Below are 22,679 nucleotides of genomic sequence, written 5' to 3'. Positions count from 1 at the left end.
GTAAAAAAGACATCAGGAAAATGGAGATTACTTCATGATTTGAGGGCCATTAACAGTCAGATGCAAGTTATGGGCTCAACCCAGAGAGGCCTCCCATTGCTATCAGCATTGTCAAGGGGTTGGCCTATCATGGTCCTGGATATTAAAGATTGTTTTTTCTCCATTCCTTTATGCCCATGAGACAGGGAGAGATTTGCTTTCACTGTACCTTCTGTCAATCATGAGCAACCAGATGACCGTTTTCAATGGCGAGTTCTCCCACAGGGAATGGCCAATAGTCCCACTATGTGTCAACTATTTGTGGATTCTGCCTTGATGGCTGTGAGGCAACAATACCCTTCTGTTAGAATTATTCATTACATGGATGATATCTTATTGGCAGCAGCGTCCCAATGGACGCTTGAAAATGCTTTTCAAAAGACAGTTCAAACCTTGGAGGCATATGGGTTAACCATAGCCCCTGACAAGGTACAAAATTCTACGACAGCGAACTTCTTGGGATCTATTATTTCTCCTGATGCCATTCGTCCCCAGAAAGTTCTTATACGGACTCAGCATTTAAAAACTCTTAATGATTTTCAACAATTGCTTGGGGACATTAACTGGATCTGGGGGTATCTTCACATACCTCGATCCGAGCTGTTGCCTTTGTTTTCCATCCTGGAGGGTAATCCTGAAGTAACTTCCCCTCGCTCCTTGACACCTGCAGCCATGCACTCCTTGCAAGAGGTTGAGAAAGCCCTATCCCAGGCTCAATTACATCGATATGATCCCTCTTTGCCTATTCTCTTGTGCATCTTAAAGACGAGACATTTACCCACAGGGGTCCTGCGGCAAACAGGGCCCTTATGGTGGTTGCATGGCAATTCCATTGGGACAAAAACACTTAGGTATTACCCCAACTTGGTGTCTGTTCAGGCTCTAAGTGGCATAAGGTTTTGCTTGTCCTCCTTTGCAAAAATGCCTGACAAATTAATTATACCCTATACCAAGGATCAGGTGGAGACTTTGGCTACCACCGTGGACGATTGGGCCCTTTTGGTCTGTGCTTTTCCAAATATCATAGATAATCATCTACCTAAACATCCCATCCTAAGTTTTGTAGAAAATAACTTGATCTATTTCCTCCGAGTGACCTCTCTAAGACCAATAGCGGGAGCCTTGACTATATTTACTGATGGGTCCAAATCAGGGAAAGGTGCTATGGTGGTGGGTAATCGACCACCAGAGGTTTTCAGCTACCAGCCCGGCACCCCCCAGGCCACAGAATGTCTGGTGGTGTTAGAAGTTTTTAAGAGATTCCAGGAACCTTTTAATTTGTTCTCAGATTCTCAATATGTGGTTAATGCTGTCTCTTTGCTTGAGATAGTTGCCTCTGTACGCCAGGCGAGCCCAGTATCTAAGATTTTGCTGCAAATTCAACATTACATCTTATGGAGGAATAATCCATTTTATATTGGTCATATTAGGGCACATACCTTATTACCTGGCTTTATGTCAGAGAATAATGCCAAAGCTGATCAAGCTACTAGAGCCATGGCTCTGGTTGCAGCTGACCCATTGCAGCTCTCTCGGGAGTTCCATAATCTTTATCATGTACCTGCTGATACCCTTCGCAGAAAATTTTCCCTGTCTCGGCGTAATGCAAGAGACATTGTAAAAGTCTGTTCCTCTTGTGTCACCTTCTTTCATCCTCCTCACATAGGAGTTAATCCCCAAGGCTTGCGTCCAAATGCATTGTGGCAAATGGATGTAACCCATGTTCCTGAGTTTGGAAAACTTAAATATCTTCATGTTTCTGTTGATACCTATTCAGGTATCATATTTGCCACTCCATTGGCAGGCGAAAAGGTCACCCATGTCAAGACCCACTGCCTAGAGGCCTGGGCGGCTTGGGGCAAACCCACCTGCCTTAAAACTGATAATGGCCCTGCTTATTCCTCAAAAGGTTTCCATGCCTTCTGTGCACAGCTTCAGGTGGAACATTCCACTGGCAAACCCTACAATCCCCAAGGTCAGGGGATTGTGGAGAGGGCAAATAGAAGCCTTAAAGAACTCCTACAGAAACAGAAAAGGGGAATAGCGGAGAGAGCTTCCCCCAGGAACAGAGTTGCACTGGCACTCTTTACTTTTAACTTTTTGATAGTTGACGGCCGGGACAGGACAGCTGCTGATCGGCATGCTGCAATGACCCTTTAAGATAAAGGAGAGGCCGTCATGTGGAAGGATGTGTTGAATAACAAATGGTATGGCCCGGAACCTGTCATCAGAAGATCCAGGAAAGCTATTTGTGTTTTCCCGCAGAGTCAAGAGGTGCCTCACTGGGTTCCATGCTGATTGACAAGAACCATTAAGGATGATTCAATTGCTCCCCAGCCAATGGAGGAAGGCCATGATCCAGTCGAAGATGACACCGCTGCTCATCCTGATGATGGTGGCAATGACAATCCGGATTCGGGCGGAGCAGAGATGGGGAATATTGTCTGCCTTCCCTAAGCCGATTACTGTTCACCACAATGCCGTGGTTTTCGCCCGCTTTTTTATTACCAACAAGGATTTGGGCCTCCCCCTGTTACAGGCTTTTTGGTTCAATGGAACCTTCTTAAAATCTGCTAACGCCCTATAATAAATGGCTCCTCTGCAGGGTTAATGGCAGTTGCTCTGATCTCTCCCCTTTTTGTGTTACTTCAGGGAGGGCAGGCTGGACAGAGCAACATTAGTTGTGCTACCAATACCACTAATAAGTGCAAAGTGAGTAATGGTACAGGCTATTCTGGGTATCAATGGGCCCCTGCTAATTTCACTAGAGGCTGCAACAAAAGGTTTTCGGATATCAGGAATGTTTTTTGCATGCTGCATAGGAGAATGTATAGTCTGCCTTTGGCTAATATGCCACCTCCGAGTTTAAACATCTCGAGATAAGGTTGCGGTTCTACAAGCGTTAGCCGCTTTAGAGAATGGCAATTCACCCCAAGTATGGTTAAAAGGCAAGTAGGTTTGTTCCTTTGCACTCTCAGGGAGAAATTCTCCATTGCACTGAGGAAGGTATGCATTTTTACTCTGAGTACTGCCTTTGCACCTCCCAGGAGTTTCTTCCATTGCAAGGGAGAAGGAGTATCAGGAGTTTTGGGCCTCCTTTGATGTGTCCTCGCATCATGAGGTCCTCAGGTTATTAATTTAAGGAAAGCTTTAGTAAGAAACACACAGGTGTTTCTTTGTAAAGACAAGCAGTTTTTCAATACTCAGCATTGTTAGAACTGAGACCAGTGTTCCTTTTCTCAGTAAAAGCTTTACTTTGAAAGATAATGACATTCTTTTGAAAGTTTATTAATTTAACGAAAGGTTTAGTAAGAAACGCACATGTGTTTCTTTGTAAAGAGAAGCAGTTGTGTGGAACATGTGAAAGCATTGTTTGAACTGAGATCAATGATCCTTTTCTCTGTACAAGCTTCACTTTGAAAAATAATCACGTTCTTTAAAGTTTATTAATTTAAAGAAAGCTTTAGTAAGAAAGGCACATGTGTTTCCTTGTAATGACAAGGAGTTTTTTGGTAGGTTTCAAAGCATTGTTTGAAATGAGATCAGTGTTCCTTTTCTCAGTACAAGCTTTACTTTGAAAAAAATTAGGTTCTTTTGAAAGTTTATTAATTTAACGAAAACTTTAGTAAGAAACACACATGTGTTTCTTTGTAAAGACAAGCAGTTGTTTGCTATGTATAAAAGAATTGTTTGTACTGAGAGCACTGTTCCTTTTCACAGTCCAAGCTTTATTTTGAAAGATAATCACGTTCTTTTGAAAGTTTAAATTTAAGGAAAGCTTTAGTAAGAAATGAACATGTGTTTCTTTGTAAAGACAAGCAGTTTTTCAGTACGTGTCAAAGCACTGTTAGAACTGAGATCAGTGTTGCTTTTCTCAGTACAAGCTTTATTTTAAAAGATAATAAGGTTCTTTTGAAAGCTTATTAATTTAACGAAAGGTTTAGTAAGAAATGCACATGTGTTTCTTTGTAAAACAAGGAGTTGTTTGCTACGTGTCAAAGCACTGTTAGAACGGAGATCAGTGTTCCTTTTCTCAGTACAATCTTTACTTTGAATGATAATCAGGTTCTTTGGAAGTTTATTAATTTAACGAAAGCTTTAGTAAGAAATACACATGTGTAGCTTTGTAAAGACAAGCAGCACTGTGGAACATGTGAAAGCATTGTTAGAACTGAGATCAATGAACCTTTTCTCTGTACAAGCTTTACTTTGAAAGAAAATCACGTTTTTGAAAGTTTATTAATTTAAGGAAAGCTTTAGTAAGAAACGCACATGTGTTTCTTTGTAAAGACAAGCAGTTGTTTGCTATGTATCAAAGCATTGTTTATACTGAGAGCAGTGTTCCTTTTCAAAGAACAAGCTTTATTTGAACGATAATCACATTCTTTTGAAAGTTTACTAATTTAAGGAAAGCTTTAGTAAGAAACGTACAGGTGTTTCCTTGTAAAGACAAGAAGTTTTTCAGTACTCAGCATTGTCAGAACTGAGATCAGTGTTCCTTTTTTCAGTAAAAGCTTTACTTTGAAAGATAATGATGTTCTTTTGAAAGTTTATTAATTTAATGAAAGCTTTAGTAAGGAACGCACATGTGTTTCTTTGTAAAGACAAGCAGTTGTTTGCTATGTATCAAAGCATTGTTTATACTGAGAGCAGTGTTCCGTTTCAAAGAACAAGCTTTATTTGAACGATAATCACATTCTTTTGAAAGTTTACTAATTTAAGGAAAGCTTTAGTAAGAAACGCACAGGTGTTTCTTTGTAAAGACAAGAAGTTTTTCAGTACTCAGCATTGTCAGAACTGAGATCAGTGTTCCTTTTCTCAGTAAAAGCTTTACTTTGAAAGATAATGATGTTCTTTTGAAAGTTTATTAATTTAAGGAAAGCTTTAGTAAGAAACACACATTTGTTTCTTTGTACAGACAAGCAGTTTTTCAGTACATGTCAAGGCATTGTTATAACTGAGGTCAGTGGTTCTTTTCTCTGTACAAGTTTTACTTTGAAAGATAATCACGTTCTTTTGAAAGTTTATTAATTTAATGAAAGCTTTTGTAAGAAATGCACATGTGATTCTTTCTAAAGACAAGAAATTCTGTGGTACATGTGAAAGCATTGTTAGAATGGAGATCAATGATCCTTGTCTCTGTACAAGCTATACTTTGAAAGATAATTACATTCTTTAAAAGCTTATTAATTTAAGGAAAGCTTTAGTAAGAAACGCACATATGTTTTTTTCTAAAGACAAGGAGTTTTTGGGTAGGTGTCAAATTATTATTTGAACTGAGATCAGTGTTACTTTTCTAAGTACACGATTTACTTTGAAAGATAATCAGTTTCTTTTGAAAGTTTATTAATTTAACGAAAGCTTTAGAAAGAACCACACATGGGTTTTTTGTAAGAACAAGCAGTTTTTCATTACGTGTCAAAGCATTGTTTGAACTGAGATCAGTGTTCCTCTACTCAGTACAAGCTTAATTTTGAATGGTAATCAGTTTCTATTGAAAGTTTATTAATTTAAAGAAAGCTTTATAAGAAACACTCATGTGTTTCTTTGAAAAGACAAGCAGTTGTTTGCTATGAATCAAAGATTTGTTTGTACTGAGAGCAGTGTTCCTTTGCACAATACAAGCTTTACATTGAAAGATAATCACTTTCTTTTGAAAGTATATTAATTTAAGTAAGGCTTAATTAAGAAACGCTCATGTGTTTCTTTGTAAAGACAAGCAGTTTTTCGGTAGGTGTCAAAGCACTGTTAGAACTGAGATCAGTGTTCCTTTTCTCAGTACAAGCTTTACTTTGAAAGATAATCAGGTTCTTTTGAAAGTTATTAATTTAACGAAAGTTTTAGTATGAAACGCACATGTGTTTCTTTGTAAAGACAAGCTGTTGATTGCTATGTGTCAAAGCATTGTTTGTGCTGAGATCAGTGTTTCTTTTCTCAGTACAAGCTATACTTTGAAAGATAATCAGGTTCTTTTGAAAGTTTATTAAATTAACAAAAGCTTTAATAAGTACGTACATGTGTTACTTTGTAAAGACAAGCAGTAGTTTGGTACGTGTCAAAGCATTGTTAAAACTGAGATGAGTGTTCCTTTTCTCAGTACAAGCTTTACTTTGAAAGATAATCATGTTTTTTTGAAAGTGTACTAATTTAAGGAAACATTTAGTAAGAAATGCACATGTGTTTCTTTGTAAAGACAAGCAGTTCTGTGGTACATGTGAAAGAATTGTAAGAACTGAGATCAATGATCCTTTTCTCTTTACAAGCATTTCTTTGAAAGAAAATCAGGTTTTTTTGAAAGTTTATTAACTTAAGGAAACCTTTAGGAGGAAACGCACATGTGTTTCTTAGTAAACACAAGCTGTTTTTCTGTATGTGTGAAAGCATTGTTAGAACTGAGATCAGTGTTCCGTTTCTCAGTACAAGCTTTACTTTGAAAGATAATCGCGTTCTTATTAATTTCACGAAAGCTTTAGTAAGAAACGCACATGTGTTTCTGTGCAAAGACAAGCAGTTATTTGCTACGTGTGAAACATTGTTAGAACTGAGATCAGTGTTCCATTTCTGAGTACAAGCTTTAATTTGAAAGATAATCGCGTTCTTTTGAAAGTTTACTAATTTCACGAAAGCTTTATTAAGAAACGCACATGTGTTCCTTTGTAAAGACAAGCAGGTGTTTGCTACGTGTCAAAGCATTGTTAAAACTGAGATCAGTGTTCATTTTCTCAGTACAATTTTTACTTTGAAAGATAATCAGGTTCTTTTGAAAGTTTATTAATTAAAAGAAAGCTTTCGTAAAAAACGCACATGTGTTTCTTTATAAAGACAAGCAGTTCTGTTGTACATGTGAAAGCATTGTGAGAAATGAGATCAATGATCCTTTTCTCTGTACAAGCTTAACTTTGCAAGAAAATCAGGTTGTTTTGAAAGTTTATTAATTTAAGGAAAGCTTTAGTAAGAAATGCACATGTGTTTCTTTTTAAAGACAAGCAGTTTTTCAGTAGGTGTCTAAGCATTGTTAAAACTGAGATCTGTGTTCCTTTTCTCAGTACAACCATCTTTGAAAGATAATCAGGTTCTTTTGAAAGTTTATTAATTTAACGAAAGCTTTAGTAAGAAACGCACATGTGTTTCTTTGTATAGACAAGTAGTTCTGTGGTACATGTGAAAGCACTGTTAGAACTGAGATAAATGATCCTTTTCCCTGTAAAAGCTTTACTTTGAAAGAAAATCAGGTTCTTTTGAAAGTTTATTAATTTAACGAAACCTTTAGTAAGAAACTCACATGTGTTTGTTTATGAAGAAAAGCTGTGGTTTGTTAGGTGTCAAAACACTGTTTGTACTGAGATCAGGGTTCCTTTTCTCAGTACAAGCTTTACTTTGAATGATAATCATATTCTTTTGAAAGTTTATTAATTTAACGAAAGGTTTAAAGAAACGCATATGTGTTTCTTTGTAAATACAAGCAGTTGTTTCCAAAGTGTAAAAGCATTGTTTGTACTGAGATCAGTGTTTCTTTTCTCAGTACAAGCTTTATTTGAGAGATAATCACGTTCTTTTAAAAGTTTATTAATTTAAGAAGGCTTTAGAAAGAAAAGCACATGTCTTTCTTAGTAAAGACAAGGAGTTTTTCGTAGGTGTCAAAGCATTGTTATAACTGAGATCAGTGTTCCTTTTCTCAGTACAAGCTTTACTTTGAAAGATAATCAGGTTCTTTGAAAGTTTATTAATTTAAGGAAAGGTTTAGTAAGAAGCACACATGTCTTTCTTTGTAAAGACAAGCAGTTTTTCATTACGTGTTAAAGCAATGTTAAAACTGAGATCAGTATTCATTTTTTCAGTACAAGCTTTACTTTGAAAGATAATCAGGTTCTTTTGAAAGTTGATTAATTAAAAGAAAGCTTTCGTAAAAAACGCACATGTGTTTCTTTGTAAAGACAAGCAGTTCTGTTGTACATATGAAAGCATTGTTAGAAATGAGATCAATGATCCTTTTCTCTGTACAAGCTTTACTTTGCAAGAAAATCAGGTTGTTTTGAAAGTTTATTAATTTAATGAAAGATTTAGTAAGAAACGCACATGTGTTTCTTTTTAAAGACAAGCAGTTTTTCAGTAGGTGTCTAAGCATTGTTAAAACTGAGATCAGTGTTCCTTTTCTCAGTACAAGCTCTACTTTGAAAGATAATCAGGTTCTTTTGAAAGTTTATTAATTTAACGAAAGCTTTAGTAAGGAACGCACATGTGTTTCTTTATAAAGACAAGCTGTTGTTTGCTAGCTGTCAAAGCACTGTCTTTACTGAGATAAGTGTTCCATTTCTTAGTACAACCAACTTTAAAAGATAATCAGCTTCTTTTGAACGTTTATTTACCGAAAGCTTTAGTAAGAAACACACATGTGTTTCTTTGTAAAGACAAGCAGTTCTGTCGTACATATGAAAGCATTGTAAGAACTGAGATCAATGATCTTTTTTCTCTCTACAAGCTTTGAAAGAAAATCAGGTTCTTTTGAATGTTTATTAACTTAAGGAAACCTTTAGTAAGAAATGCACATGTGTTCTTAGTGAAGACAAGCAGTTTTTCAGCACGTATCAACCCATTTTTAGAACTGAGATCAATGATCCTTTTCTCTCTACAAGCTTTACTTTGAAAGAAAATGAGGTTCATTCGAAAGTCGATTAATTTAAGAAAACGTTTAGTAGGAAACGCACATCTGTTTCTTTGTAAAGACAAGCAGTTAGTCAGGATGTGTCAAAGCATTGTTAGAACTGAGATCAGTGTTCCTTTTCTCAGTACAAGCATTACTTAAAAGATAATCACTTTCTTCTGAAAGTTTATTCAATGAAAGCATTAGTAAGAAACGCACATGTGTTTCTTTGTAAAGACAAGCAGTTCTGGGGTACATGTGAAAGCATTGTTAAGAACTGAGATCAATGTTCCTTTTCTCTCTACAAGTTTTACTTTGAAATAAAATCAGGTTCTACTGAAAGTTTATTAATTTAAAAAACCTTTAGTAAGAAACGCACATGTGTTTCTTTATAAAGACAAGCTGTTCTTTGCTGTCAAACCCTGTTTGTACTTAAATCAGTGTTCCTTTTCTCAGGACAAGCTTTACTTTGAAAGATAATCATATTCTTTTGAAAGTTTCTTAATTTAAGGAAAGCTTTATTAAGATACGCACATGTGTTTCTTTGTAAAGACAAGCAGTTTCTCAGTACGTGTCAAAGCATTGTTAAAACTGAGATCAGTGTTCCTTTTCTCAGTACAAGCTTTACTTAAAAGATAATCAGGTTCTTTTGAAAGTTTATTCAACGAAAGCTTTACTAAGAAATGCACATGTGATTCTTTGTAAAGACAAGCAGTTCTGTTGTACATGTAAAAGCATTGTAAGAACTGACATCAATGATCCTTTTCTCTGTAAAAGCTTTACTTTGAAAGAAAATCAGGTTCTTTTGAAAGTTTATTAATTTAAGGAAACCTTTAGTAAGAAACGTACATAGGTTTCTCTGTAAAGACAAGCAGTTCTTCAGTACGTGTCAAACCACTGTTAGAACAGAGATCAGTGTTCCTTTTCTCAGTACAAGCATTAATTAAAAGATAATCACGTTCTTTTGAAAGTTTATTCAACGAAAGCTTTAGTAAGAAATGCACATGTGTTTCTTTGTAAAGACAAGCAGTTCGGGGGTACATATGAAAGCATTGTAAGAACTGAGATCAGTGATCCTTTTCTCTCTACAAGTTTTATTTGAAAGAAAATCAGGTTCTTTTGTAAGTTTATTAATTTAAAAAACCTTTAGTAAGAAACGCACATGTGTTTCTTTATAAAGACAAGCTGTTCTTTGCTAACTGTCAAGCACTGTTTGTACTTGAATCAGTGTTCCTTTTCTCAGTACAAGCTTTACTTTGAAAGATAATCATATTCTTTTGAAAGTTTATTAATTTAAGGAAAGCTTTTTTAAAATACGCACATGTGTTTCTTTGTAAAGACAAGCAGTTTCTCAGTACATGTCAAAGCACTGTTTGTACTGAGATCAGTGTTCCTTTTCTCAGTACAAGCTTTATTTAAAAGATAATAAGGATCTTTTGAAAGTTTATTCAACGAAAGCTTTAGTAAGAAACGCACATGTGTTTCTTTGTAAGGAAAAGCAGTTGTTTGCTACGTGTGAAAGCATTGTTAGAACTGAGATCAGTGTTCGTTTTCACAGTACAAGCTTTACTTTGAGAGATAATCGTGTTCTTTTGAAAGTTTATTAATTTCACGAAAGCTTTATTAAGAAACGCACATGTGTTTCTCTGTAAAGACAAGCAGTTGTTTGCTACCTGTCAAAGCATTGTTCAAACTTAGATCAGTGTCCTTTTCTCAGTACAAGCTTTACTTTGAAAGATAATCCCATTCTCTTAAAAGTCTATTAATTTAAGGAAAGCCTTGGTAAGAAACGCACATGTCTTTCTTTGTAAAGAAAATGAGATTTTCAGTAGGTTTCAAAGCATTGGTTGAACTGAGATCAGTGTTCCTTTCTCAGGACAAGCTTTCCTTTGAAAGAAAATCAGGTTCTTTTGAAAGTTTATTAATTTAACGAATGCTTTAGTAAGAAACGCACATGTGTTCCTTTGTAAAGACAAGCAGTTCTGTGGTACATGTGAAAGCATTGTTAGAACTGAGATCAATGATCCTTTTCTCTGTACAAGCTTGTCTTTGAAAGAAAATCAGTTTCTTTTGATAGTTTACTAATTTAAAGAAACCTTTAGTTAGAAATGCACATGTGTTTTTGTGAAAACACGGAGTTTTTCAGTACGTTTCAAAGCATTGTTAGAAATGAGATCAGTGTTTCTTTTCTCAGTACAAGCTTTACTTTGAAAGATAATCCGGTTCTTTTGAAAGTTTATTAATTTAACGAAAACTTTAGTAAGAAACGCACATGTGTTTCTTTGTAACGACAAGCAGTTTTTCAATACGTGTCAAAGCATTGTTAGAACTGATATCAGTGTTCCTTTTCTACATACAAGCTTTTCTTTGAAAGATAATCATGTTCTTTTGAAAGTTTATTAATTTAACGAAAGCTTTATTAAGAAACGCACATGTGTTTCTTTGTAAAGACTACCAGTTGTTTGCTCTGTGTCACAGCACTGTTTGTACTGAGATCAGTGTTTCTTTTCTCAGTACAAGCTTTTCTTTGAAAGATAATCACGTTCTTTTAAAAGTTTATTAATTTAAAGAAAGCTTTAGTAAGAAACGCTCATGTGTGTCTTTGTAAAGACAAGCAGATTTTCAGTACGTGTCAAAGCATTGGTAGAACTGAGATCAGTGTTCCTTTTATCAGTAGAAGCTTTACATTGTTTTGTTTTTTATTTATTTATTTTTTTATTGAAGAAAATTTTTTGCCTCCTTCCCGCCTCCCATATTCCTCCCCCTCCTCTCGCCCCCACCCTTCCACCCAGTCCTTTTCTCCTCCCTCTCCAGCCTCAAGAGCAGTCAGGGTTCCCTGTCCTGTGGAAAGTACAATGTCCTCCCCACTCCATGCAGTTCTAGGGAGGTGAACATCCAAACTCTCTAGGCTCCCACAAAGCCAGGACATGAAGTAGGATCAAAACCTCATGCCATTGTCCTTCGCCTAATAATCAGGTTCTTTTGAACGTTTATTAATTTAATGAAGGGTTTAGTAAGAAACACACATGTGTTTCTCTATAAAGACAAGCAGTTCTCTGGTACATGTGAAAGCATTGTTTGAACTGAGATAAATGATCCTTTTCTCTGTACAAGCTTTACTTTGAAAGCGAATCAGGTTCTTTTGAAAGTCTCTTAATTTAACGAAAGCTTTAGTAAGGAACACACATGTGTTTCTTCATAAAGACAAGATGTTGTTTGCTAACTGTCAAAGCACTGTTGTAACTGAGGTCAGTGTTCCTTTTCTCCTTCCAAGCTTTACTTTGAAAGATAACCCTGTTCTTTTGAAAGTTTATTAATCTAAAAAAAGCTTTAGTAAGAAATGCACATGTGTCTTTGTAAAGACAAGCAGTTTTTCATTAGGTGTCAGTGCATGGTTAGAACTGTGATCAGTGTTCCTGTTCTCAGTACAAGCTTTACTTTGAAAGATATTCAGGTTCTTTTAAAAGTTTATTCAATGAAAGCTTTAGGAAGAATCGCACATGTGTCTCTTTGTAAAGACAAGCAATTCTGTGGTACATGTGAAAGCATTGTAAGAACTGAGATCAATGATGCTTTTCTCTCTACAAGTATTACTTTGAAAGAAAATCAGGTTCTTTTGTAAGTTTATTAATTTAAGGAAACCTTTAGTAAGAAACGCATATGTTTCTTTGTAAAGACAAGTAGTTTCTCAGTACGTGAAAAAGCATTGTTAGAGCTGAGATCAGTGTTCCTTTTCTCAGTACAAGCTTTACTTTGAGCGATAATCGCATTCTTTTGAAAGTTTATTAATTTCACGAAAGCTGTAGTAAGAAATGCACATGTGTAACTTTGTGAATAAAAGCAGTTGTTTGCTAAGAGTGAAAGCATTGTTAGAACTGATATCAGTGATCCTTTTCTCAGTACAAGCTTTACTTTGAAAGATAATCAGGTTCTTTTGAAAGTTTATTAATGTAAAGAAAGGTGTAGTAAGAAACGCACGTGTTTCTTTGTAAAGACAAGGAGTTTTTTGGTAGGTGTCAAAGCATTGTTAGAACTGAGATCAGTGTTCCTTTTCTCATTACAATCTTTACTTTAAAAGATAATCAGTTTTTTTGAAAGTTTATTAATTTAACGAAAGCTTTAGTAAGAAATGCACATGTGTTTCTTTGTAAAGACAAGCAGTTCTGTGGTACATATGAAAGAATTGTTAGAACTGAGAGCAAAGATCTGTTTCTCTGTACAAGCTTTGCTTTGAAGAAAATCAGGTTATTTTTAAAGTTTATTAATTTCCAAAATTTTAGTAAGAAACGCACATGTGTTTCTTTGTAAAGACAAGCAGGTTTTCAGTACGTGTCAAGACCTTGTTAGAACTGAGATCAATGTTCCTTTTCTCAGTACACGCTTTACTTTGAAAGATAATCAGGTTCTTTTGAAAGTTTATTAATATAATGAAAGGTGTAGTAAGAAATGTACATCTGTTTCTTTGTAAAGACAAGCAGTTGTTTGCTTCGTGTCAAAGCATTGTCAGTACTGAGATCAGTGTTTCTTTTCTCAGTACAAGCTTTACTTTGAAAGATAATCAGGTCCTTTGGAAGTTTAATAACTTAACGAAATCTTTTTTTTGGCATAAAGCTGAACATTTATTACTTAAAGGAGAGAGAGAGAGAGAGAGAGAGAGAAAGAGAGAGAAAGAGAGAGGAAGAGAAAGGAGAGAGGACAGTAAGAGAGAGATGAGAGATTCAAGATCACTTAACGAAATCTTTAGTAAGACATTCACATGTGATTCTTTGTAAAGACAAGCAGTTCTGTGGTACATGTGAAAGCATTGTTAGAACTGAGATCAATGATCCTTTTCTCTGTACAAGCCTTACTTTTAAGGTAAAATCACGTTCTTTGAAAGTTTATTAATTTAAGGAAAGCTTTAGTAAGAAACGCACATGTGTTTCTTTGTAAAGACAAGGAGTTTTTCGATAGGTGTCAAAGCATTGTATGAACTGAAATCAGTGTTCCTTTACTCATTACAAGCTTTACTTTGAAAGATAATCATGTTCTTTTGAAAGTTTATTAATTTAACGAAAGCTTCAGTAAGAAACACACATGTGTTCCTTTGTAAAGACAAGCAGTTCTGTGGTACATGTGAAAGAATTGTTAGAAGTGAGATCTATGATCCTTTTCTCTGTACAAGATTTACTTTGAAAGAAAATCACATTCTTTGAAAGTTATTAATTTAAGGAAAGCTTTAGTAAGAAACGCACATGTGTTTCTTTGTAAAGACAAGCAGTTGTTTGTTACTTGTGAAAGCATTGTTTGTACTGAGATCAGTGTTCCTTTTATCAGTACAAGCTTTACTTTGAAAGATAAAGAGGTTCTTTTGAAAATTTATTAATTTAACAAAAGCTTTAGTAGGAAACGCACATGTGTTTCTTAGTAAAGACAAGCAGTTTCTCAGTACGTGTCAAAGCACTGTTAGAACTGAGATCAGTGTTCCTTTTCTCTGTACAAGCTTTACTTTCAAAGATATTCACGTTGTTTTGAAACTGTATTTATTTCATGAAAAGCTTTAGTGAGAAAGGCACATGTGTTTCTCTGAAAAGAGACGCAGTTCTATTGTTGTGTCAAACCAATGTTAGCACAGAGATCAGTTTTCCTTTTCTCCGTAGAAACTTTACTTTGAAAGATAATCACGCTCTTTTGAAAGTTTATTAATTTAAGGAATGCTTAAGTATGAAATGCACATGTGTTTCTTTGTAAAGACAAGCAGTTGTTTGGTGTGTCAAAGCATTGTTAGAACTGAGATCAATGTTCCTTTTGTCTGTACAATCTTTAATTTCAAAGATAATCACCTTCCTTTGAATATTTATTAATTTAAAGAAAGCTTTAGAAAGAAACGTACATGTGTTTCTTTTTAAAAAAAAAAGCACTTTTTTGTGACTTGTCAAAGTATTGTATTAACTGAGATAACTGACCTTTTCTATGTACTACCTTTACTTTGAAAGATAATCACATTCCTTTGAAAGTTTATTAATTTCAAGGAAAGCATTAGGAAGAAATGCACATTGTTTCTTTGTAAAGACAAGCAGTTGTTTGCTATGTGTGAAAGCATTGGTAGAACTGAGATCAGTGTTCCTTTTCTCTGTACAAGTTTTACATTCAAAGATACTCAGATTCTTTTGAAAATTTATTAATTTCAAGGAACGCTTTAGTTAGAAACGCACATGTGCTTCTCTGAAAAGAGACGCAGTTCTATGGTCCGTGTCAAAGCAATGTTAGAACCGAGATCTGTGTTCCTTTTCTCTGTACAAATTTTACTTTGAAACATAATCACGTTCTTTTGAAAGTTTATTAATTTAAGGAATGCTTTAGTAAGAAATGCACATGTGTTTCTTTTTAAAGACAAATACTTGTTTGTGACTTGTCAAAGTATTGTTAGAATTGAGGTTAGTGTTCTTTTTCTCTCTCTACAAGCTTTAATTTGAAAGATAATCCCGTTCTTTGAAAGTTTATTAATTTAAGGAAAGCTTGAGTAAGTTCTTTGTAAAAACAAGCAGTTGTTTTGTACGTGTCAAATCATTGAAATAACTGAGATCAGTGTTCCTTTTCTCTGTTTAAGCTTTGCATTGAAAGATAATCATGTTCTTTTGTAAATTTATTAATTTCAAGGAATCCTTTAGTAAAAAACGCACATGTGTTTCTTTGTAAAGACAAGCAGTTTGTTGTAACATATGAAAGTATTGTAAGAACTGAAATCAGTGTTTCTTTTCTATGTACAAGTTTTTCTTTGAAAGATAATCACTTCTTTTGAAACTGTATTTATTTCATGAAAAGCTTTTGTTAGAAAGGCACATGTGTTTCCCTGAAAAGAGACGCAGTTCTGTGGTATATGTGAAAGCATTTTTAGAACTGAGATCAATGATCCATTTCTCTATACAAGATTTATTTTGAAAGAAAATATCATTCTTTTGAAATTTTTTTAATTTAAGGAAATCTTTAGTAAAAAACGCACATGTGTCTCTTTGTAAAGACAAGCAGTTTTTCGGTACATGTGAAAGGATTGCTACATCTGAGATCAGTGTTCCTATTCTCTTTACAAGCTTTACTTTGAAAGATAATCATGTTTGAAAGTTTATTAACTTAACGAAAGCTTTAGTAAGAAATGCACATGTGTTTCTTTGTAAAGACAAGCAGTTCTGTGTTACGTGTCAAAGTATTGTTAGAATTGAGATCAGCGTGCCTGTTCTCTGTACAAGCGTTACGTTGAAAGATAATCACGTTCTTTGAAACTGTATTAATTTCATGAAAACCTGAATATCTATGTCCCAATTATAAAAGCACCCACTTATGTAAAAGAAACTTTACTAAAACTCAAGGCAGTCATCGAACCACACACACTAATAGTAGGAGATTTCAACACTCCTCTCTCACCAATGGACAGGTCAATCAGACAGAAACCTAACAGAGAAATAAGAGGATTAAGGGAGGTAATGAATCAAATGGCCTTAACAGACATCTATAGAACATTCTACCCAAATAGGAAAGAATATACCTTCTTCTCTGCAGCTCATGGAACCTTCTCAAAAATAGACCACATACTCGGTAACAAAGCAAACTTACACAGTTACAAAAAAATATTAGTAATCACCTGTCTTATCAGATCACCATGGATTAAAGATAGATTTCAACAAAAATGCTTCCTTCAGAACTCATTGAAACTGGACAGTCAACTACTGAACCACACCTGGATCAAGGAAGAAATAAAGAAAGAAATTAAAGCCTTTCTTGAATTCAATGAAAACAAAGACTCAACATACTTAAACCTATGGGACACTATGAAAGCAGTGCTAAGAGGAAAGTTCATAGCATTAAGTGCCCACTTAAAGAAAATGGAGAAAGCACACATTGGAGACTTAATAGCTCACCTGAAAGCTCTAGAAAAAAAAGAAGCAGACTCACCTAGGAGAAGTAGAAGACTGGAAATAATCAAACTGAGGGCTGAAATCAACAAAATAGAAACACAGAAAACAGTCCAAAGAATCAATGAAACAAAAAGCTGGTTCTTGGAGAAAATCAACAAGATTGATAAACCCCTATCCAAACTAATCAAACAGTGGAGAGAGAATACGCAAATTAACAAGATCAAAAACGAAAAGGGAGACATAACCACAGACACAGAGGAAATTCAGAGAATCATTAGATCTTACTACAAAAGCCTGTATGCCACAAAATTGGAAAATGTAAAAGAAATGGACACTTTTTTAGATAAGTACCATATCCCAATGTTAAATCATGAGCAGGTGAACAATCTAAATAGACCTGTTAGTCGCGAAGATTTAGAAGTTGTTATAAAAAAAACCTCCCTACCAAAAGCAGCCCAGGTCCAGACGGCTTCAATGCAGAATTCTACCAGAACTTCCAAAAAGACCTAATACCTATACTCCTTAAGGTATTTCACAATATAGAAACAGAGAAGTCATAGCCAAATTCCTTTTATGAAGCCACAGTTACTCTGATACCAAAACCACACTAAGACACAACCAAGAAAGAGAACTACAGGCCAATCTCACTCATGAACATCGACGCAAAGATACTCAATAAAATACTGGCAAACCGTATCCAAGAACATATTAGAAAACTTATCCATTATGATCAAGTAAGCTTCATCCCAGAGATGCAGGGCTGGTTCAACATACAAAAATCTATCAATGTAATCCATCATATAAATAAACTGAAAGAAAAAACCATATGATCATATCATTAGATGCTGAAAAAGCATTTGACAAAATTCAACATCCCTTTATGATAAAGGTCTTAGAGAGATTAGGGTAAGGGTCGTACCTAACTATAAGAAATGCTATTTATAGCAAGCCGACAGCTAACATCAAATTAAATGGAGAGAAACTCAAATCTATTCCCCTAAAATCGGGAACACAACTAGGCTGTCCACTCTCTCAATACGTCTTCAATATAGTGCTTGAATAAATGGGACCTCCTGAAACTGAGTAGCTTCTGTAAAGCAAAGGAAACTGTCACTAAGACAAAAAGGCAACCCACTGACTGGGAGAAGATCTTCACCAACCCTGCGACAGGGAAATGTCTGATTTCCAAAATATTTAAAGAACTCAAGAAACTAGACTTTAAAATGCTAATTAACCCAATTTAAAAATGGGCACTGAACTGAACAGAGAATTCTCAACAGAAGAAATTCAAATGGCCAAAAGACACTTAAGGTCATGCTCAACCTCCTTAGCGATAAGAGAAATGCAAATTAAAACAACTTTAAGATACCATCTTACACCTGTCAGAATGGCTAAAATCAAAAACACCAATGATAGCCTTTGCTGGAGAGGTTGTGGAGTAAGGGGCACACTCATCCATTGCTGGTGGGAATGCAAACTTGTGCAACCATTTTGGAAATCAGTGTGGCGATTTCTCAGGAAATTTGGGATTAACCTACCCCAAGATCCAGCAACACCACTCTTGGGAATATACCTAAGAGATGCCCTATCATATGACAAAAGTATCAATTCAACTATGTTCATAGCAGCATTGTTTGTAATAGCCAGAAACTGGAAACAACCTAGATGCCCTTCAATGGAGGAATGGATGAAGAAAGTGTGGACTATATACATATTAGAGTACTACTCGGTGATAAAAACAATGACTACTCGAATTTTGCATGCAAATGGATGGAAATAGAAAACACTATCCTGAGTGAGTTATCCCAAACCCAAAAAGAGGAACATGGGATGTACTCACTCATAATTGGTTTCTAATCATAAGTAAAGGACATTGAGCACATAATTTGTGATCCTAGAGAAGTTAAATAAGAAAGTGAACCCAAAGAAAAACATATAGTCATCTGCCTGGATAGGGGAAGTAGACAAGATTGCTTGGCAAAAACTGGGAACTTGCGGGTGAGGTGGCATGAGGCTTAGGGGAAATGGGGTGAGAAATGTGAGAAGGGGAGGATGGGAGGAGCTTGGGGGATGGGATAGTTCGGTTATAGGAAGGGAGGATACGGGAGCAGCGAAGTATATATCCTAACTGAGGGAGCCATCTTAGGGTTGGCAAGAGACTTGACTCTATAGGGGCTTTCAGGTTTCCAGGGAGATGTCCCCAGCTGGTACCTTGGGCAACTGTGGAGAGTGAACCTGAAATGACCCTGTCCTATACTGATGAATAACTTGCATATCACCTTAGAACCTTCATCTGATGATGAATCGAGATAGAGACAGAGACCCAATTTGGAGTAACAGTCTGAGCTCTTAAGGTCCAAATGAGGAGCAGAAAGAGGGAGAACATGAGCAAGGAAGTCAGGACCACGAGGGGTGCACCCACACACTGTGACAGTGGAACTTATCTATTGGGAGCCCACCAAGGCCAGCTGGACTGGGACTGAATCAGCATGGGTAGAAACTGGATTCTCTGAACAATGAAGGCTGATGAGAAGATAAGGACAATGGCACTAGGTTTCAATCTTAATACATGAACTGGCTTTTTGGGAGCTTAGCCTGTTTGGATGCTCACCATCCTGAACCTAGATAGAAGTGGGAGGAGCTTGGTCTTCCCGCAGGGCAGGAATTTTGGACTGCTCTTCAGTATTTAGAGGGAGGGGGAATGGAGTGGGGGGAGGAGAAGAGGAGTGGGGATAGGGGGTGGGGAGTAGAGGGGGCAATATGTGGGAGGAGGGGGAGGTAAATGGGAAAATGGGAGGAGATGGAGATCTTAATTAAAAAAGAATATAAATAAATGAATAAATAAATAAAAAGTGATTAGCTTTCAAGGTAAAGCTTGTACAGAGAAAAGATACACTGATCTCACTTCTAACAATACTTTGACATGTCACAAACAACTGCATCTCTTTACAAAGAAACACATGTGTGTTTCTTACTAAAGCTATTCATGAAATAAATACACTTTGAAAAGAACGTGATTATCTTTCAAAGTAAAGCTTGTACAGAGAAGAGGAATATTGATCTCACTTTCAACAATACTTTGACATGTCCCAAAGAAATTTTGCTCTTTACAAAGAAACACATTTGTGTTTCTTACTAAAGGATTTCATGAAATGCATACACTTTAAAAAGAACATGATAATCTTTCAAAGTAAAACTTGTACAGAGAACAGGAACACTGATCTCACTTCAAACAATGTTTTGACATGTCCCAAAGAAATGTTTCTCTTTACAAAGAAACTCATGTGTGTTTCTTACTAAAGGTTTTCATGAAATTAATACACTTTCAAAAGAATGTGATTATCTTTCAAAGTAAAGGTTGTACAGAGAAAAAGAACGCTGATCTTACATCTAACAATGCTTTGACATGCCGCGAAAAACTGCTTCTCTTTACAAAGAAACACATGTGCGTTTCTTACTAAAGTTTTTCATGAAATGAATACACTTTCAAAGAACGTGATTATCTTTCAAAGTAAAGGTTGTACAGAGAAAAGGAACAAGGATCTGACTTTCAACAATACTTTGATATGTCACAAACAACTGCTTCTCTTTACAAAGAAACACATTTGCATTTCTTACTACAGGTTTTCATGAAATGAATACACTTTCAAAAGAACGTGATTATCCTTTAAAGTAAAGCTTGTACAGAGAAAAAGAACACTGATCTCACTTCTCACAATACTTTGACTTGTCACAAAATACTGCTTCTCTTTACAAAGAAACACATGTGCGTTTCTTACTAAAGCTTTCATGAAATGAACACACTTTCAAAAGAACATGATTTTCTTTCAAAGTAAAGCTTGTAGAGAGAAAAGAAACACTGATCTCAGTTCTAACAATGCTTAGACACATACCACAGAACTGCATCTCTTTTCAGAGAAACACATGTGCCTTTCTCACTGAAGCTTTTCATGAAATTAATACACTTTCAAAAGAACGTGAAAATCTTTAAAAGTAAAGCTTGTACAGAGAAAAAGAACGCTGATCTCACTTCTAGCAATGCCTTGACATGTCTCCAAAAACTGCTTCTTTACAAAGAAACACATTTGTGTTTTTTACTAAAGCTTTTCATGAAATGAATACACTTTCAAAAGAACGTGATTATTTTTCAAAGTAAAGCTTGTACAGAGAAAAGGAACACGGAACTCACTTTCAACAATACTTTGAGATGGCGCAAACAACTGCTTCTCTTTACAAAGAAACACATGTGGGATCCTTACTAAAGCTTTTCATGAAATGTATACACTTTCAAAAGATTGTGATAATCAATCAAAGTAAAGCTTATACAGAGAAAAAGAACACTAATCACATTCTAACAATACTTTGACATGTCGCTAACAACTGCTTCTCTTTACAAAAAAAAACAGGTGCGTTTCTTACTAAAGCTTTTCATGAAATGAAAACGCTTTCAAAAGAACATGATTATCTTTCAAAGTAAAGTTTGTACAGAGAAAAGGAACACTGATCTCACCTGTAACCATACTTTCACATTTCGCAAACAATTGCTTTTCTTTACATGTGCGTTTCTTATTAAAGCTTTTCATGAAATGAATACACTTTCAAATGATCATGATAATTTTCCAAAGTAAAGCTTGTACAGAGAAAAAGAACACTAATCTCAATCTAACAATATTTTGACATGTCGCAAACACCTGCTTGTCTTTACAAAGACACATTTGTGTTTCTTAATCAAGTTTTTCATGAAATGAATACACTTTCAAAAGAACATGATTATCTTTTAAAGTAAAGCTTGTACAGAGAAAAGGAACACTGATCTCACCTGTAACAATACTTTGACAATTCGCAAACAAGTGCTTTTCTTTACAAAGAAACACATGTGTGTTTCTTATTAAAGCTTTTCATGAAATGAATACACTTTCAAAAGAACGTGATTATCTTTCAAAGTAAAACTTGTACAGAGAAGAGAAATATGGATTTCACTTCTAACAATACTTTGACATGTCCCAATATGTGTGTTTCATACTAAAGGTTTTCATGAAATGCATAAACTTTAAAAAGAACATGGTTATCTTTCAAAGTAAAGCTTGTACAGAGAAAAGGAACACTAATCTAACTTCTAATAATACTTTGACATGTCCCACAAAACTCACTCAGGAGACTATTTTCTATTTCCATCCGTTTGCATGCAAAATTCTAGAAGTCATTGCTTTTTACCACTGAATAGTACTCTAATATGTATTTATTCCATACTTTCTTCATCCATTCCTCCATTGAAGGGCATCTAGGTTGTTTCCAGGTTCTGGCTATTACAAACAATGCTGCTATGAACATAGCTGAATTCCCAAGAGTGATGTCTCTCCTGGTGACAATATCAGATCTCCGTGCCCAATGATGGCTCTCCTGGTGCCAAGATCAGCTCTCCATGTTGGTTGGGTAGTTCGTAAACAAAGCGCCTACCTTGCTTGCTGCAGGCCGGCCAGTGAAAAAAGGGAACTCGCGCCCACCTGTTTGCCCTGAGGATTCGCCCCCAGCGCCCAGACAGGCCAGTGAAACGAAGGAACTCCCAGCTGCCTGTTTGACCTGAGGATGCTCCCCCAGCGCCCAGACAGGTTGAGCTAGGGGTATTATGTGCCCAAAGAAGGAAGGGGGCAGAAGGAAGAAGGGTTCTGGATGCAAGCTGGGTGGGATAGGAACAGAGAGGCAGTCTGCAGGGAGTAAAGTCTCTCCAGGGAGCCCAGGAGGAATGGGGGTGGTGAGGAACTTCTGAGTTCCCTGTCGGGGCTGCTGCCATGTCACAAACTCACCCCAATGATGGCTCCCCTGGTACCGAGCTCAGATCTCCGTGCTGGTTGGGTAGTTCGTAAACAAAGCGCCTACCTTGCTTGGTGCAGGTAGGCCAGTGAAACAAAGGAACTCCCGCCTGCCTGCTTGCCCTGAGTATTCGCCCCCAGCGCCCAGACAGGCTGAGCTAGGTGGTGTTATGTGTCCAAAGAAGGAAAGGGGCAGAAGGAAGAAGGGTTCTGGATGCAAGCTGGGTGGGATAGGAACAGAGAGGCAGTCTGCAGGGAGTAGAGTCTGCAGGGAGCCCAGTAGGGATGGGGGGATGA

This window comes from Chionomys nivalis, chromosome 12 (assembly GCF_950005125.1).
Source record: "Chionomys nivalis chromosome 12, mChiNiv1.1, whole genome shotgun sequence".
NCBI lineage: Eukaryota > Metazoa > Chordata > Mammalia > Rodentia > Cricetidae > Chionomys > Chionomys nivalis.
This window is presented reverse-complemented; position numbering follows the sequence as displayed.